The sequence below is a fragment of the Psammomys obesus genome, unplaced genomic scaffold, assembly GCF_907164565.1.
Source record: "Psammomys obesus unplaced genomic scaffold, mPsaObe1.curated_primary_1811, whole genome shotgun sequence".
In the NCBI taxonomy this organism is placed as follows: Eukaryota; Metazoa; Chordata; class Mammalia; order Rodentia; family Muridae; genus Psammomys; species Psammomys obesus.
In genome coordinates this window covers 26,988,856-27,004,337 of record NW_026592890.1, presented here as the reverse complement: position 1 = coordinate 27,004,337, position 15,482 = coordinate 26,988,856, and the positions used below count along the sequence as shown (strand labels likewise).

The following is a 15,482-nucleotide window of genomic DNA, read 5'->3' as shown; positions in this document are numbered from 1 at the left end:
TCTTAAGTATAGCTAATATAATTTTCCTCTGGTCCCTACAGTCATAAATCAAAAATAAAAATTGAAAGGTTTTCTTAAAAGAACTGTACACTGGGTGCTAAAAATAATCAATAAAAAACATTCATAGTGTAAAAGCCACGAAATCTATTGTTTGGCGTATAGTAAGTTGCCCATTTCTTAAATGGCACATTCCTACTTTCTGTTCAGAACTGATCTGTCTTGAGGAAATAACATGAAAGCAGAAGGGTTTGGTATATGCTACAAATAACACAGATGAGATGTTTGCTGTGTGACCGGGAGCAAAGGGTTCAGTCCTTCTGAACCAGTTTTTTTCATCTAAGAGAAGATTTGTCTAAATATACCAGAAGGAAGCCATGAACATCAAACAAAAGCGCATCTGACACAGTCCATGTAAAGAAGTATTAGTGAAGTGTGTTTTCTTCTCAGAGACCATATGGGAAAACTGGATATAAGTTTTGCTTGTGTAAGACTGAATAAGGCAAATGATATTTCTCAAATACTCAATTTCTCAGAACTACCATGTAGTCTATATTCTTTTTGCTACTGTTATTGATGATTGAACTTCAGTGGCTCCCTCATGTACTGTGGGGGAGGGGTGTGCTACATTGCTCCTTTAAAGAGAATGCTATTGCAGATAAAAAAGCAAATGATCACGGAATGACCAAATCACACCGCTAACAAGTGGTGGTTCTGGATTCAACTGCACATATTTTCTTGGTTTAATTTTGGTATACTAGTCTTGGTTACACTAGATACTCCATAGGACAATGTGACATTAATCTCTGCAGCCCTACTCATGAAGCGAGTGTCTTCTTAAGTGAAGCAGGAGCTTGTTGGAGGATGTCACATATGATTCTCTTTCATCTCCATGGCCTCATAGACTTGCAGCATCTTCACTGAGTGAGAAGAAGGGTGAACGTCCTATTAGAAGCATTAGCATTAGCTCATATAGATAGTTTACTGACTTCCTAGAAGTTTTTCCATAACAATGATAACTTAAATACTGAATCAAAAGTATAAATGCACACAGAGTATTTCCCATCTTTAAAAATGATGGCTTTTCTTTGTTTTGATTTATCACAGTAATGATCCTCTTGGTGTTAACGTTTATGACCAATATGATACTCTATCAAGTAATGTGCCAATTACATACAGTAAACTACCCCAGAAAACTAATTAGGCTATATAAATGCTTATACAGAATAAAATCAAATAAAATATGTGAGTGTTGTACAGAAAAATAAGGCTAGAAAGCAAGTTGAGAAATGTGAGAGAGACTTCTCATCAGCGAAGCAGGCCAAAAGCAGATGCTCAGTGAGTTAGAAGAAAGAGATTTGTATAACCAGGGGTTGTGTTCCCTCAGGCTTACAGTAAGAACAGGGAGTTTGTAGTGCTGCTTGTAATCAAATTATGGGGTTATGTGGATGTCAGACAAAGAAGACAAAATATGACTTTGGGAAATTTTGGAGGTTGAGGGAAGTGAGTGAATGTCTCTTTGCCTAAACTGAATCTCAGAATATTCCCAAGGGGTTGTCAATGTCAGTTGTAAAGAGATATTTTAAAACTCCGTTGAAAGACTTGGACTCAATAACGAAATGCACATGACATTCTATAGACGTGACCGTATGAGCCAAAGTGAGGCAGCTGCATATAAAATGAGCAGAAGCCTAAACCTGGATCTTCTCTCAGTGACAGGTATTGATCAAATGAAAGGTGGCTAGAAACAGTTAGGAAGTTGCCTAAATCCCCAGGCCAGTGCCAATGATAGTCTGACCTGGTACAGTAGCAGAAGAAATGAAGAGAATGCAAAGTGTAAGAAGATATTTCTGTGATTATGTCTTTAAATGCGAAGGGAAAGGCCCCTTGGATGTAGCCGGCTGGTTGTGTCTATCATGCATTTCTCACAGCTGACTGGTCAGCAGCAGCACCTGGAGAGGCTCTTAGTGGTAGGAATGCCCTACATTGGGTAGGTGCCCTACATTGCCCTACAGTGGTAGGAAGCTCTTCTCAAAGCTTTCCCAAATCTGATCAAATAGTACATTTAGAAATCTCAGAATATTACTAAAATCTTAGGTGACACCAGTGAGCATCCAAATGGGGAGAACTGTGGCCTTGGTAACCCATTTCCCCCCATCCCAGCTTGGTATCAAAGTAAGCTTTACTGAAGTTGAAGGTATCAAATTTTTGTATGTTATGCCATCTGGAAAGCAGGAGAAAGCAGTCAATGTTTGAGCATGCCAGTAAGGTACTTAAGACTGATTCACTAGCACAAATATATAATAGAAGTCTGGAATGGGTAGAGGAGCCTCCTTGGAATATTAGAAACTTTTTCTGACAGAAGCAGCTTGGACTGGGCATGGAAAAGGCATCAAAACAAAAACAGTTTCATGTGCTACTGGAGAGAAACATCTCCTGAAGTGCAAAAAAAAAAGAACAAAGAATGTAGCTTAAAAATAAGAAAGTATAGGGCAGACTGAAAAAAAAAAATTCCAATCATGGAGTATTAAAATTTACTTTCCAATTAAAAGTATTTCGACAGCAAAGTTGAGTATAATGTGAACAACATTGTATTATTCACTGGCATCAGTGATTATAAAAAGAAAAACTTCAGACAACCTTACGGATTCATAGGGTAAGGTGATCCAGCTCTCTCTTTTGTCACACTCATCACATCAGTGCAAAAATTTCTGGAGTTTGTGTACATGTCAGCTTCCTCTATCCAAGTGAAATATTTCTCGAGGTGCTTTGCATTCATTGTCTTCCACATCTCCCCAGTGTCATAAAAAGCAAATTGTACATGTGGCAGTTGACTAATGAGGTAATATCCATAGCCTTTCCCCTTGGCCTCAGGTCTCTGTTCCTTACTAGTTGATATGGACTGAATATTGTTGTCCCCTCCTATGCCCAGACACCTCGATTTCAGTGGGATGGTATCAGGTAGCAATGATGGTACTGAGGAAGGGCTTTGGCAGGGTAATTGGATTGGCTAAGGTCATGAGGATGGGATCTTCACAAATGGTCTTAGTGCTCTCATGAGAATTCCAAAACAGAGTATGTCTAGTGCCTCCCACTGTATGAAAATGGAGAAAATAAATCACTGTGTGTGAAATAGTAAGAGACTCCTAAGCAAGTACAAAATGTGTTAGTTCACACTTGTTGACTCCCAGTTTCTTAAAAGTGTGAGAATCATTTTCTGTTGTTGATTAGCTACCCTTCTGCATCACGTCTACCATGTAAGTCTGAAAGTAAGACAGCAATGCTTCTTTTATCATCCACATATTCATCCAAATCTTTGATTTAGGGTCTGCTTCTCTGAAATTCAAGCTAAAGATACCTAGTTTTAACGTTCAGAGATACTGCTCTAGGATCAGTGCAGAGGCCAGTGCGGACAGAGGAGGACAGCCTGCTACAATCCATAGTGGACAGTCAGATGCGAGATCCAGGGCAGACAGAGGTACAGGCAGATGTTGCTGATAGACATTTGATTCCTACCTGTCTCTTACACACACACACACACACACACACACAGTTCACATTTAATGCACATGTAAAGACAATCCCATAATTTTGATGATTCATAGAAGCACTGATTGTAGAATAAAAAAAGCAAAGAAATACTAAATTTTTGTTAATCCAGTGAGGTGTGTCTGTGTGAAATTCCTTTTAGTGATTTAAAAAGTTAATTATAAAATAACTAATCATTAGATAAAGTTTACAAATATATAAGCTACTTTTCTAGAATGTTGTACAGGTGAAATCATATACTATGGAAGTTTTTCTTCTACTAAACATACATTTAAGAGTCTTCTCACTATAGAGACAATAAAATAATCATTGCCTCCCAGGGGCTTCTGTGGAAGGCAGATACATAGAACCAAACTGTTTTTAGAGGGGTGAGACTGTTCTATATGATACTACACTGACAGATAAATGTCATTATATATAGGATGCATAATACCAAGGAGGACCCATAATGCAAACCATGACTGAAAAAAATTTGCTCTCTGCACTATGCTTTCTTTCCTGTGGAGCAGAGGATACCTACATACATGCAAACACACACACACATACATATATATATATGTACATACATATAGAGAGAGAGGAAGAAAGGCTATATATGTATGTATTCTCCTAACATTCTGATTTTGCTAAGAATCTGAAAGTAAACTAGAAATAAAGCCTATTCATATGTAAATTAGTTGATGAAATAGTTGTAAAATAAATAGTTGATAAAATATTCACATGTAAAATAAATAGTTGCATTTTTGAAAAGTATGTGCAAATGCTGAATCTAATCATTGCAGTTTTAAAATACAAATATAATGAATGTTGAATTGCTATTGATTGTTACTTTTTAAAAATCATGCCACCTGGGATTCTGACCCTGGAAGGATCTAACTATTGCTTCTACTATCATTGTGTTGTTTTAAGTTTGCAGAACACAAAAGACAGAGAGTCCTTTAACAGAAAATAAAGCTCACGATTAAAGCATTATAATTAGCTTCTTGAATTTGCCAGAAAGCATGCTTTATTTTCCTCAAATTAATAAATTGAAATAAAAATGAAATTGTCATTTTTTTTTTTTTACTAAAACAATGAGTGTCTTGGGGGCAGTTATAGAGGTATGCACTCCATTTTACTTCAATAACTCCTAGTCGGCACACTCACCCTGTATTTACACTGTAATTCATATTGTCAATGAGCAAACTGTAAGCTTGAGAAAATTTTTGAGAGGCGGAAGGGGCTACCTTTAATTATTTGACAGGCCACCTTTTACTTATGAGAATAATGTCGAAGATTCTTTTGAGAAACAATAGAGAAAATGGGAGAGGAGGTGATGTACACTCAGGATAGCAGGAAATTAGTATATTTAGCATACTTTTCAGTTATAAAATATGTATGCATAACACATATCCATAAAGACATCAGTAGTAATAAAAGTCATGCATGTATTCTTGTTTACTATGTCCTGTTCATTACATATCTAAGTCTATATATAATGCATAAATACATGTATATAAACATATGTAATATCTTGAAAGTTACTTGTCGTGAATTATATATACATGCATGTGTTTGCGTGTGGGTTGGTGCATGAGTGTCAGGGTGTTCACAGAGTCCAGAAGCGGACATTAGAAATCCTGGAACTAGAGTTATAAGTAGTTGCAGACTACCTGGAGTGGGTGCTAGGAATAGAATAGGTCCTGTGGAAGAGCAGCAAATATTCTAAACCACTGAGCCACCTCTCCAGCTCCATGTGCTGGCTAGTTTCATGTCAACTGACACAAGCTAGAGCTATCGGGAACAGAGGGAGCCTCAGTTGAGGAAATGACTCCATAAGCGCAGCTGTAGTGTGTGGTGCCATTTCCAGGCTGCTCATCCTAGGTTCTATAAGAAAGAAGGCTGAAAATATTACATTTCATCTAATTTTGGTATAAAGTTTCTTGTGATTTTATTATACTATTTTTAATTTTTATTTTTTCTTTATTAATTACACTTTATTCACTTTGTATTCCCTCCTGTGTTTCTCTCCCTTCTCCCGTCCCAATCCCTCCCTTCCTCCACCCTCTGCATGCATGCCCCTCCCCAAGTCCACTGATAGGGGAAGACTTCTTTTCCTTCCTTCTGATCCTAGTCAAAGGGTGTAACCTCCAAAAGTTCCTTTAAAAAGAACAAGAGAACACCAGTGACCTGTGATGGCTGGGTGTCTAGAAGGAAGCCTCCCTATGAAGGAAAACTCCACACTCAAGTTTCATTGGAGAATTCTGGCAGTCACTTGAGGAAGGAATAATTCCAATTTATACAAACTTCCAAAATACCTAAGAGAAAGAACGACTGAATAATTGGCTGTGATTAACTAGAGACCAGAACCACTAAAGTAAAATTTTTGTTTCACCAGGACAATTGACGCTGGATTTAAGCTGGAGCTAAGAAATCAGTGGTGATTAAGAAGAGGCAGAGCACAGGGAATCTTACATAAGAGAGGAGTGAGGATAGAGGGACGTGGAGGGGACAGGAGCCCCACAGGGAAAACAACAAAGCTAAAGGATCTGAGCCCAAAGGGGCCTGCAGAGACTGATGCACTGAGGACCTTACATGGAAGAGACTTAGACTTCCTGCTCAGATGTGGCCAATGGTCTCCATGAGGATCTCTGAGTGAGGGGAGCAGGGACTGCCTCTGTCATGAACTAAGCTGACTGCTCTTTGAGCACTGGCTCCTGATAATGTGGCCTTGCCAGGCCACCAAGGATGGTCACCACCATCCAGGCAGTCCTGATGAGACTTAGCAAGCTATGGGCAGAAAGCAATAGTGGAGAACTCCCTCGTTCAGTGGGCTAGAAGAAGGGGATGTGGGGGAAGAGGGAGGGAGAGTGGGACTGGGGGAAGTTGAGGAAGGGGTCTTCAATCAGGATATATAATGAATAAATTGTGAAGAAGAAAATAAAAATTTAAATTTAAAAAGTTGATAAAAGATTGCATTACTTTAGTAATTACTACCAGACTAATCATCACAGGGATTAATCAAGGAGGGACATGTAAGATATAGTTTTTATGTTATATAGCTTCATGATATTGGAGTACATGGTTAAAACTGATAGTTTAGCTCATGACGTAAAATTGTTTTGTTGCTTTATGGATTAGTGATTAGATTTTAATTTGTGTAGTCATAATTCCAGGCTACCACATTTGAGACAGATTAACCAAAACTTAAGTGAAATTAACATTTTTAATTAAAAATAAATCACTTATTCTTTCCAATTATCTGTGGTGCTCTCATTAGTAATTACAGTAACCTTTCCTCATCGGCAAACTAAAGAAATGTCTACTACTAGAATTATTTACTTCAATAAATTTATTTGTATTTCTAATATTAGAAATAGATCTGAGCATGAGTTGTTTGTTTTTATGCACAATTAAAGCAAACATATAATTTTAACTGTCTGTTTTAATTTATGTTCCCAGGCTGAATACGTTAAACAAGTTCTGTTCTCATGAGAATCTTATTTAAGGTTATTGAAGAGAACGTGACTGGGATCCAAGAACTAAAATGCCTCATCTCTTGGTATCTGGGCTCTTTCATGAACCACTATCTGACCAGGCAAGCCAACCACTCTGGCTTAAGTAGGTCCAGCCTATTGTCACCATGAAACCTGATGCAAAACTGACCTCAGTTCTCGGATTCTCTCCTATTAAATGTGAATAACCATATCAATTATAAATTTATATTTCAGCATTCATGTTTTTATTTTAGGAAGCCATTTAAAGAACAGCTTTATCTGCAATCTGTTATATTTATGTCATAGCCTAAGGTATAGGTAGGGGGTCTGTGTTTATATTAAGCATACTTTAATACTCACATCTGGGAATTGTCTTAGAAATACTGAACTGTGGCTAATAATCTAATCCTCCCAGAACCAAGTTTCGTGTTAAACATCTCTTCACATTAGCTGTTTCAAAAATTATCATAGATATAAAATGGACAATTTCCTCAATCACCCAACTCCAAGAATATTGTTGATATCCAGTTTAAATGATTAAGTGATCAGAATGTTCAGAGTAAATTAATATTTACCCAATCCTCATCTCCGGATATTTTTGAAAAATAATGATAGACAAAGAGATTGATTACTAAAGCTGTGATTTAGGCCTGCCTTATGAACTACAATATTAGTATTTTCTGGATGTTTTATGGAGTAATTCAGGGAAGATTTGATCAGAGACTCTCAGTCATTCTTCCTTTTCATTGTGCTTCTCCTAATACCATGGAAAGTAGATTGCAGTAAAATAAATATAATATTTTTTTTTCCTTTAAATCTCTGACTTCCCCCACATTTGGTCTGTTAATTGTCTTAAAATGAAGGCTGTTTTGCTCTATATTGAATGTTAGTGTTCTGTGCAATGTGATATGAAGCCAAAAATTATAACATTTTGGTTACATTATCACATATAAAAATGAAAGTACGGTGTATTTCAAGTACCTCAAAATGATGTTCAAAGAAGTCGTTCTCCTGTGACTGACCTCTGTTGCTGCTGGTGACAGCGAAACACATGATACTGAGATTGTGACATCCTCTCTGCAAGGAATGTGTGCAATACCTTATTTTAAGTACCATTTTTTAAAATTATACCAATAAAATGCATTTAAAATGACAAAATGAGCACTGTTCCTAGAGACTTAAATGAAATGTAAATAAGGATAGACATTTCAAGTGGAGCAAAGGATAATTAAAAATATTTAAAGCAAACATTTCAAGTAAAAAATTGAGCACCTACAGTCTCATATCTTTGTTGAAACACAAATATGTTTTTGTCATAGTTTAGATTAATCCTCTTTTAAATTACTAAATCTTACGGTCTGTTCTGAAGCATTTGGCACCGCAAAGTGAAAGCTTTTAGATTCAAATGCTAGCTTATTTTGAGAATCTATGTTTGAAGCTGTGGAATCCAAACTGATAGCCCCTTTTAGAAGCAGTATAAAAGAATACTCTTGGATTATAACTCATGGCATAGAATGCATATGAAAAGTGGGAAACGTCAAAATGTTCTTGTTCATTCATTTTTTTCATCCATCTTTATCTGACTCCTTGTGTTATATAGTCAAAGCTTTGAATTAATGGTGCTACACACATATACTCTGAGTTTGGGTTCTTTTTCTTTTCCCATTTATGTACATGAATTCCTCGCTTTCTGCCAAGCTGAAAAGCAGATGCTACATTTACCACAAAATTTGCCGTCACATTATTATTAATGACTGAACTTGAAAAACAAGCTCCAAATAGTCCAGTGAACATGTTATCAGTTAGTATGCTACAATGTCAAATCAGTGATTTATTATGAAGCTAAGCGTATGTGCATATTAAGCAATTTTGAGTAAAAGCATGCTAGTTTTGTTCCCATTTTGGTTGGAAAATCCATAAAGATAATTCTTTCATTAACTGGCTATCTATAAGTATTTATAGACCTACTTAAAAATATTACTTGCTTTGTTCCTTTTACTTTCTTTTTAGTTTTGACATCTGTGTGTGTGTGTGTGTGTGTGTGTGTGTGTGTGTGTGTGTGTGTGTGTTGGTTTCTATTTCTTTTTTTTAAAGGCATGTACCACCATGCCTGACTTTTTTTAATAACTTATTTATTTTTATTTTAAGTACATGGGTATTTTGCCTGCAAGCATGTCTGTGTGAAGGTGTCAGATCCCCTGGAACTGAAGTTACAGACAGTTGTGAGCTGCCATGTGGGTGCTGGGAATTGAACCCTGGTCCTTTGAAAGAGCAGCCAGTGCTCTTAACCACTGAGCCATTTCTCAAGCCCCTGGTTTCTATTTTTTTCCAGGTTTTCTTTTCTTTATTAATTACACTTTATTCACTTTGTATCCCCCTGTGGTTCCCTCCCTCCTCCTGTCCCAATCCCTCCCTTCCTCCACCCTCTGTATGCATGCCCCTCCCCAAGTCCACTGATAGGGGAGGTCTTCTTTTCCTTCCTTCTGATCCTAGTCAATTAGGTCTCATCAGGAGTGGCTGCATTGTCTTCTTCTGTGGCCTGGTAAAGCTGCTTCCCCATTAGGGGGAGGTAATTAAAGAGCAGGCCAATCAGTTCATGTCAGAAACAGTCCCTGTTCCTATTACAATGGAACCCACTTGGATACTGAACTGCCATGGGCTACATCTGTGCAGGGGTCTTAGGTTATCTCCATGCATAGTCCTTGGTTGGAGTATCAGTCTCAGGAAAGACCCCTGTGCTCAGATTTTTTGGTTCTGTTGCTCTCTTTGTGGAGTTCCTGTCCTCTTCAGATCTTACTGTTTCCCACTTCTTTCCTAAGATTCCCTGCACTCTGCACAAAGGTTGCCCATAAGTCTCAGCAACTACATTGATAGTCTGCAGGGCAGAGCCTTTCAGAGGTCCTCTGTGTCAGGCTCCTGACTTGTTCCCTCTTTTCTCCTTCTTCTGATGCTCAGCCTCTTTGCCTTTCTGCATAGGAATTGAGCATTTTAGCAAGAGTCCTCCCTCTTGATTAGTTTCTTTAGGTGTACAGATTTTAGTAGATTTATCCTATATTATATGTCTATATGAGTGAGCATATACCATGTGCATCTTTCTGCTTCTGGGATAGCTCACTCAAGATGATCTTTTCCAGATCCCACCATTTACCTGCAATCAGTAGCCTTCCTGTATACAAAGGACAAAAGGGCCGAGAAAGAAATTAGGGAAACAACACCCTTCACAATAGCCACAAAGGACATAAAGTACCTTGGTGTGAACCTAACCAAGCAAGTCAAAGACTTGTATGAAAAAAATTTCCAGTCTCTGAAGAAAGAATTAGAAAAAGTTATCAGAAGATAGAAAGATCTCCCATGCTCATGGCTTGGCAGGATTAATATAGTAAAAACGGCCATCTTACCAAAAGCAATCTACAGATTCAATGAAATTCCCATAAAATTACCAACACAATTCTTTAGAGATCTTGAAGGAAAAATTCTCACCTTCATATGGAACAACAAGAATCCCAGAATTGCTAAAACAATTCTCTACAGTAAAAGATTTTCAGGAGGTATCTCCATCCCTGATCTCAAGCTGTACTATAGAGCAACAATACTGGTTTCTATTTCTTAAGACAAAAAGTATTACTAAAAAAATCAAGAAATTTAAATAATTTTCTTTAATCAGTTTGGTGGTAGGTTATTGGTCTGGTTAGTGTTTTGTCAAATTGAGTCATTCAGGGTCATCTGAGAAGAGAAAGCTTTGAGAAAATGTCACCTTCAGACTGGTCTGTATTGAAGTCTATGGGGGCATCGTCTTGATTAAAGATTAACTGGAGGGCTTCCCATTGCTTGCAATGCTGCTCCTGGGGAGGCAGACTTAGCCTGGATAACAAAGGAAGCTGAACAAACCTGAGGAAGACAGTAAGGACCATTCCTCTAAATACTCTTTTTCAGTTCTTGCCTCTAAGTTTCCCCTTGAGTTTTTGCCTTCGCTTCCCTCCATGATCGACTGTAACCTGTAAACCAAATAAATTTTCCTCCCCAAGTTGGTTTTGGTGAGAAACAAACTAGTACAGTTATTCAAGATGATTCTTACTTGGAAGCAAGGCATGCTAGCATTCTAAACTGTTTACTAAAGTCAGCATAAGCTTCTGTTGGATTATGCACATCATTTTCCTCGTTCATCTTCTGATGGACATTTGATCAAATCAATTGACCGTTGTTGTGCGTAATGCAACAATAAAGGCAGATGTGTTGTACAAGTATTTCTTTGGTCCTTTGACTTAAAGTTTTTTCGATATCTTCCCAAGAATGGTATAACTAGGTCATATAGTAGTCCTGTTCCGTGTCTTTGAGAAATATCTACTGACGTTAATAGTGGCTGCATTTATTTGCACTTGCATACTCCCTTAGATTCATGTCTCTGATTCAGGAGAGTGGTAAAGATCAAAATTGCACACATGTATGCCTAAGGTAGTAGAAGTCATGGGAGGACAGGACAAGGGGAAGCTAGCCAATGAAATGAGTCCATAGAACCACGAAAGCCCTCTTTCATTTCAGTCCCGTCTACTAAGAACATACCTGCACTTTCTGTCTCAAAAGATGACCAAGTTTATCAGCTAAAAGTGTAGCTATGTCAATCTCCCTCTCTTTCTCCTTCTCTCTATCCTACTCCTACAACCACCACCACAGATATTTGTCTAGATGAGCTTTGAGGAAGTAAGTATACTTACAAAGGCTCATCAGAGATTTTATCATGTCACTGTGGAACACAGTCTCCAGGATCCATAGTCTGGGTGGAAAAAAACAAAACAAAACAAATGTCAGTAAACCTTACATTTCTGGTGAGCAGCTATATTCAAATAAATAATGGGAGGTTCAAGGATCTACATAAATTATGAAGTTAAAGAGTTAGTAGGGTCACAGAACCCACTATGTTGTCTGCAAAGCTCCTTTTGCAAGGTTTTATTTGTGCTGTAACACATGAAAGTGTAAGATATTAATTTAATAAAATTTGATTTCACCAGAGAGTATGTACACAAAACTTAAACCTGTAATTCGACAGCTAACACCTCCAATACGTATACATTCTCCTGACCTCAGGAACAGCACTGGTTTTTACAAGATGACAAGTTCTTTTTCAGTCCTTTTCATCTACTGTTTACTGGTCTAGTGAAGCAGGGGCACACTTGCTACTGTGGCCATGGATTATAGGACAAGGTAGTGCCTAGAGTCTTCCACTTCATCAGACCATTCATCTAAAAAACAGGACTGCGCTCAGAAATTAATTTCAGCAGTCGCTTTGCATGTCCTTGAGCTTCATCAGTTTCAAATTTCCTGTGAAAGTATCTCACAAAAGTTCTCCAGGCATTTTGCTTAATGTTTAGTTTTTACTCGATTATCATTTTCCTCTTGAAGGATTCACGATGCACGGTACAGCCAATTTTTCAGTTTGTTCTTTCCAAGAACAACCTTTTCTTTGTTGGTGCCTTTCCCTCCAGTCATCTGCTTCTCTTTAAAAATGGAACTTATCTGTTATCTTTACCTAACTTCCTTGGTGAAAGGACCTTTTAGCTTCCTATGTCTATCTGGGCACAAAATAAATATGTGTTGGATGTAAGTCTTGTAATTCAACTTAAGTCAATTTTTGTTGAGGCCAAATCTCACATACCAAGGTAGTTGAAACAATTAAGCAACGTTATTTAATACACATGTCTCAGTATCATGACTTTCAGATATGATAAAGTTTACCTGTTTGAGTTATTGCCTTTGAAAAAGTATGAAGCCATCTGATATTCATTTTAACAGTGCATAAATCAAGGCAGCTTACATAAATCAAAGCAATGTTTTCAATTTAAGACTCCAAGAGCCAAGAGAGATAAGCCGATCTTAAGAGATCCAAAGAAATGAGGGAAACAGATGGTGGACACTTTGTATTTCAGGGAGTTTTTTTTTTTTCCTTACCAAGAATTTAATTTCTCTTTTTGGTCATAAAGCCAAACAAAGGAGAGAGAGAGAGAGAGAGAGAGAAGGAAAGAGGAGGAGAAGAAAAGAGGGGGAGAAGGAGAAAACGGAAGAAAAGGAGGAGAAAGGAGGAAGAGGAGGGAAGAAGAATGGAGAAAGAGGAGGAAGGTGGAAGGAAGGAAGGAAGGAAGGAAGGAAGGAAGGAAGGAAGGAAGGAAGGAAGGAAGGAAGGAAGGAAAAGAAGAGGGCTCTATATACCATCTCATATCATGTCAGATTTACTACCCTTATCACCTGGAATTTAAAGCACAAACTAACAGATAAAATGAAAACAGCACAGGTGAAATGAGTGAACAAAACATAACATTTCAGTGTCCTTTTTAAAATGCCAAAGAATATAGAAGTAATTCATGTCAGTTTCTTTTAAGAGCTGTTTAATCAGGTGCTTTAGAAACAAAGAATAAACACAGCATGTGCTGTAAATTACTTTCCTGTGTTGTATCATGAATTCACCAGTGTGTATTCAACTTAAGAAAACAGTAAGAGCCTGCTGCAAAGCACTGGAGTGCATGTCAGGAGATGTGGCCCAAGTATTTTATTCTTCCATTATATTAGCTGTAGACCTCAGAAAAAGTCACTTAACTTCTCCTCGACACCTTTACATACCAAATTAGAATAAGGGTACAAGTAATTCACCAGTGAGGACACATGCTGTGAGAACCAAAGAAGTACCTAAAAATATTTTGAGAAGATAAAACACGTGTAAAAAATTTTGTTCTTAATCCGGAATCCATTTGTGGTAAGAAAAGAGGATAAACCCTCTCCTGTGCTGAGTCTTAGAAGCTGTCTAGGATTTCCGACCTGGAACTCAGGTTGGAAGGAAATAACGGTTCTATTGTTCTTATTTTCTCTGAATCAATGTTTGTCACCAGAGTGGGTACAATAATCCAAGGAAAGTACACAGAGGATCGTGGACCATATATGCCACTAGAAAGATATATGTTCACAGATATATAGTGAAATAGTTATTAATCCCCAGGGCATTGGGAGTGCAGCACAGAGAAGGCTTAGGTAAGCATCACACAGTTTTTTCTAGTAAGGTACACATGCATAACTATGAACAGTATCCAAAGCAGGCTGTAGACATAGACACAATGGCTTTTAGTAGTTTTTTAATCAGTTTATTCACACGTATAGATCATGTAACCACTATTAGAGGCAAGATACAGAATAATCCTGCAACCATGAAGAGCACACTCATATTTGTATATGACAAACACATACTGAACCTACCATCATCTCTATCAGTAGGCCAATCATCCAGCAAATACATATTTCATAGGGATGCTGAGCAAAGACATTCTTTAAAACAAATGAAATTCATAATTCATTTGAGGATCTCTCATGTGTGACCCATCAGCAATCCCTAAAGTAAGACATGAAACCAGAAATTAGAAGGAAAAAGATAGTTGTAAAACTTAGGTTAACTTTATTACTAATAAGGAAATGAGATTAAAATTGACCCCTCCTTCTTTCTTTTCACGCAGGCATTCTCTCTCTCTCGCTGACTGACACACACACACACACACACACACACACACACACAGAGAGAGGAATAGTCACAAAAGCCACTTCAGCTCTTCAGGAGATGGCTGGCACATTTGGAAGTTAAACTACACATATCTTGCTTTTTTGCAGCCTATGTCATATTCACTCTTCAAAGATGATTTGGAGAGTGGTCCTAATAAAAATTATTTATGTTCCAGAGGCAGATTCCCAGGTGTTTAATGGGGACCATGACTATAGCCTATGTAATATAACTCATTTCCCTGGTCCCACTGAATACCTAACTAGACACAATACTTTGCTTGTGTTCCCTAATCGATTCCCTATTTGAACACTCTGCATTTTCACTTCCCTCTTTTTGCATACACATCTGGCTTCTGTTTTTCTTGAGGTTTCTGTTTTCTCATGAATTGGATTCTCAAAACTTTTCCTAGAGGATGATACCTCAAGTGACTTCCAAAGGATTCCCAAGTACCTCTCTCTTATCATCTTTATATCTGATATTACCTAAATTACCTCTTTCCACTGGAATGAAAGCTCGAAGAAGTCAGGGGACCTTGTCTCCTTGGCTTCCCTCTGTGTTCACACAGCTTAGATCAGCCCTTAATGCATAATAAGTAAGCAATCAATAAATATAAAATGAAAGAACAGATACTACACTTGATCTTAGCCAAAAGGCCCTGAGATTTCACCTTATATCCATCAGATCAAAAACTCAAGAGACAACACATGCTGGAGAGGCTGTGGAGAAAGGGGAACCCTCCTCCATTGCTGGTGGGAATGTCAACTGGTACAACCACTATGGAAATCAATCTTGGTGCTTTCTCAGACAATTAGGAATAGTGCTACCTCAAGATCCAACTATACCACTCCTAGGCATATATCCAAAAGATGTTCAAGGACACAAGGACATTTGCTCAACCATATTTGTAACAGCTTTATTTGTAATAG

The 15,482-nt window shown here is 37.7% G+C and overlaps 1 pseudogene; it reads right to left on the bottom strand.

Moving 5' to 3' along the window:
- Window positions 1-15,051: 15,051 nt before the first annotated feature.
- Window positions 15,052-15,218, bottom strand: LOC129683486 (U2 spliceosomal RNA; annotated as a pseudogene).
- Window positions 15,219-15,482: the final 264 nt, after the last annotated feature.